This window comes from Dermacentor silvarum, chromosome 4 (assembly GCF_013339745.2).
Source record: "Dermacentor silvarum isolate Dsil-2018 chromosome 4, BIME_Dsil_1.4, whole genome shotgun sequence".
In the NCBI taxonomy this organism is placed as follows: Eukaryota; Metazoa; Arthropoda; class Arachnida; order Ixodida; family Ixodidae; genus Dermacentor; species Dermacentor silvarum.
The window spans coordinates 194,761,895-194,766,292 of NC_051157.2; the positions used below are offsets into that span (position 1 = coordinate 194,761,895).

At 43.6% G+C, this 4,398-nt stretch overlaps 1 long non-coding RNA gene across 1 annotated transcript; it reads right to left on the bottom strand.

Moving 5' to 3' along the window:
- Nucleotides 1-1,377: 1,377 nt before the first annotated feature.
- LOC125944613 (uncharacterized) lies at nt 1,378-4,129 on the bottom strand. The gene is made up of 3 exons (XR_007466308.1): nt 3,891-4,129; nt 2,769-2,862; nt 1,378-1,492 (listed from the first exon to the last, which is right to left on the bottom strand). It is a non-coding gene; the product is annotated as an uncharacterized LOC125944613 (long non-coding RNA).
- Between the last annotated feature and the right edge of the window lie 269 nt (nt 4,130-4,398).

A 4,398-nucleotide genomic window follows, 5' to 3' on the forward strand; every position in this document is an offset into this window, starting at 1 on the left:
CGGTTGTTCCATTATTTTGCTATACGGACGGCATGCTGCCCCATTCAAGTACACCATATCCTAACTGCGCCTCGGTAAGGCCAAATGAAAACGCGCCAAGCGTCTTAACGAGCTCGCTTGCTCGCGTGGAGTTCATAACTCGAAGGTCCGTTCAGCGTCGTTCAATTGGACATTAATCCTTTTTTTTGTGGCACGAGCATCGAATGACACTCTTATTTCTTGCACCTCCTGAGACGACCAGGGATGAAATTCAAAATAAATCCGAAAAAATAGTACAGTACAAACTTCGTGGGTTTTATTGTAGATATGATGTCAGAGCATGTTACAAGTTGTGGTACTGAAGTGTATGGAAATTTAAATTAGAATTAACACCCTGGCGCGAGTGCCACTAAGAGACACCTAAGCCAAACATTACGGTCACCTACCGTTTTTTTTTTATACACTCATTTTATATACTCCTGACGTGGCGCCACCTCCTTGACTTTGGAAGGCAAACTTGACTTTGCTTCGAGTTGTCGGCAAATTCGACTTTGGCCTGGCATCTGCTAGCCGCCTGGTGAGCTCAGATGGTAGAGCGGCTGCCCCGGAAAGGCGGTGGTCCCGGGTTCGCGAGTCCCGGACCAGGACGAATTTTTCTTCAACTGCGAGGCTTTCTTTCGAGGAACCCGGTTGGGTTTCCATTGTAGCAAATTGCTACATTTGGGCGAATGTCTCAGTTTCCCTTTAATTACTTATCTCCACCTAGCGGATTTCCGCTTAACTATAACATCAAACACTTGCGGGATGCTGTGTGCAGTAGGAAGCATGAATTGTGGGAAACCCAGACTTAATTGTTCCAACATGACAATGAGCTAGTTCACGCGTCGCTCCTTGTCTGCGGCTATCTAGCAAAACATCACACTATCGTGCCCCATCCGCCGTACTTTCCAGATCTAGCCCAAGAAGCCCGTTTCCCGCTTCCTGAACTTAAAATCACGTTGAAAGGACATCGTTTCCAACCCATAAAAGCAATTTCAAGACATGGCGACATGAGACCTGCGCGCCATCCCAGAAAAAGCGTTCCAGGAGGCTTTCCAAAAATGGATCAGATGATAGGAACAATGTATTGCCAGAAGAGGGGACTACTTTGAAGGGGACATGCATAAAATGTAGTAAAATAAGCAATAAAGATGTTAAAGCAAAACTTTGGTTTCTTTTCGAACACACCTTGTATGTATTTGAATTGAAGAACTCTTTTAGGAGTCAAACAACGTAAAAAATATTTTGTCATGCGGAGCACACACTGTATACATGCCGCAGTGGTTGGGTGAATGCAGAGAAATCCAAAGTTAAGTTTTTTATGTTTACATTGCTAACAAGACAAAAAACATTTTTAATAATGTGTTTCATTTTTACATAGTTGTTCCGTCATCACAAACACATTAGGTATCATTCACATATATTCAGTGTTATTAGTCCTGATGACTCCTGGGCCTCCAGGTGACCGTCGTGCCTGGAAGGAAAAAGAAATGCCACTTAATGTTAGACGATTCCAAAAACTGCTTCACCTTGGCCCTCTTAGGACTATGTTAAATAGTTGTTTGAGGCCAATATAGTAGTGATCTTGCAAGAAACAGATCTCAATGTTAACCATAAACTTCTGAGACTGCGAGATACCGATTCGAGGTCTTTTATTTGACTACCCTCATTTTGGTGTGGCTAAAGAACCACACTTGACTGCGCTTAATTGCACCTTGTTGGGGGAGAGAACAATTGTGCAGACTGCGTTGAACACCCTTGCATTGCCCTGCTACTTGACATGTGGCTTGTTGCTGTAGTGTACGGCATTGCATTGATGTGCACACATTCTCTTCCTTTCTATTTTAAATCTCGGCTCTCCTGTTGCCTTTCATTCCCTTTATACCCCTTCCTCAGCACAGTCACTTGTATTTACGCTGGTGAACCTGCCTGTCTTCCTATCTTTCTATCTCCTTTCTCCAAGAGCACGTGTCAGCATTATAAAACTCAGTGTCCATGATTTACTACAGAAAGCTGAACATTCTATATCACACGCTTCACATGTGAATAACTCATAAGAGATTGTGGAAGACATGCGAATGTGTCCGACCTTCGAATTTACAGCATTGTATTTGAAATTTCACTGGCATTATTAACACTAAAGTCCATCCCTAATTAATCTGAATATAATGAGTGCATACACAGTGTAAACAAATTAATCAAGCCATGACAATAGGCACAAACACATAATGCTCTGGCAAGCAACTAAAGAGCGAAACATACATTCAGTTGCATTCTTCACGTCATGTACAAACACATTTCACATATACTTGGCCTCTTCGAAATCAACTCAATGTGCTTGGGCTTATTATTTATTTCACAGTCATATTTCCTCACACTTGCAGGTAATTATTAATTGGTCGACATTATCAGCTGGCTCTCAGGGGCACTCGTATATGTCCCTTACGCTTACTGGCATTCAGTTATACTTGCATTTACACTGGCCTAAACTCAGTGACTTTTCACTGTACTGAAATCAGCAGAAATTAGGGAGAGGCTCTGGAATTTGTGTCTATCTCTAGTGATATTACAGCTCGTGTAAGAGCTTCAATGTTCTCCGCATGCAAGCAATACTGTAAACACTTGTATCTTTCTGAGCCCCACACCACTTTTGAGCTGGCAAAATATGAGCTTTTTCTTCGTGTGCTTCATCATAAGCATATATTTTCGCACTGCAATGAACAGCCATTTTTGGCCTGATTTTCGCTAACCTGTGCGGTGGTCCACTCTAACGTTCCAATGGAAAGCCCGGGGTTCTGCTTTCATAGGTGGCGTTCTTATTAGTGTTGACTTCCCACTTTAATCCTGTATAGAAAAAAAGTTCATTTAAGCGAGAATAAAAAGGAAATGCAGAAATTTGATAACTCGAGAAGCGTAAGCTCATAAGAAAGGTCTTATTAAGGCCTATTTTGGGGCTAGCTTCATAGTCGCAAATCAACATAACATAACAATCACCACACAAAAGCAAAATGTCCAACTTGTAATGTTCTTTCGCTTTTTTCATAGTTTTTTAGCTATGCATGCAGCGCTTTTATCTCACAACATTATGGAATGACGCAAGTACTGAAAACCAGGTTTTTCCGTCTGCTATAAAACTTGAAATTGCTACAATCGACGTGACATCTCGCGTTGTTGAAATTTTACCAGTTGCGTAGAACTTCGCCCCTTCTACAAGTGACGACTGTACTGCTTATCTCCAAGAGATAATGTGGCAAATCCTGCGGCTAGTGCAAACCGTCACTTCGGAGCTGCTGCGTCGTCGGAGTTATTTGATTACGGTCGTGTCACGCAAGCTTCGAGCTAAATCGGCCTTTGAATTTTAGTGAACTCGACGCATCAAACAGGAAAGCCAGAAATCTACGCAAATCGAAGCACTACACAGAGGAAAGTGCGTACCACACCAGAATTTTTTTTCAAACCATAACCGTCCTTTGACAAACTGGAACTACGAAACGCAATGAATTAATCACGCAAAGCGCACGAAAGGAATTAAAAAAGGCACATTTCATGGTTAGAACGCTGCACGCGATTACCAGCGCCGCTATAAAACGCAAGCCCTAACGAAAATTCGCGCATGAAGTTTCAACAAATGGACACCTGACTACGCAAGAAAAAAATCGCCTGCAATCATACAATTGGGGGAAACCTAAACGGAGCTACGCCTGCAGTTATAACTACTTCACACACCAAAACTTCCAATGCGCGTGTTCGCAAATACTACACGTTCAGATATTTAAATCACCGACATTCGCTATCTGCTGGCTCATAATAATGCAATGGCAGTAATTAAGCATTTAGTAAGCGTAGCGTATAGGAAGTAAAAATCGACCTACCAAATAGGCACAGGTTCGCAGCTCTACAGCACGCACTCCTGGGCCCGCCGATCCAGCGCGCATGGCGGCCCGCCGCCGCTGATCGCTGGTGTGGCCGTTGTACTCGCACGAGTTGTCGAAGTTGAACTGCTTTTTTTTGCAATTTCCGGTAACAACGGTGGATTTGAACATCACTGACATCACCGAGAGCGTTCACCGACGTGGCCAGATCACTTCACAACACGAACACATTCGCATAACGTCGCCAGTACAAATTTATGACGATAATTACCGCCGAAAACAATCGCCTCGTATACGCCGGCATGCGTCATGTTCTCGCTCCTTCCCGGTCCGGTCGGCGCAGCCTTTCCTCCTCCTCCGCCACGAAAGCAACGTGGAGGCGTCGACTTGCTTCTCTTCGTTCCCTCCTTTTGCCTTTCGCTTTACTTTCTCCCTCGAAACATTACCCTCACTGTTCCTTACAGCTTTTGCTTTGTAACGTTCTCTCAACGCTTCGGCGCGCTTTTTG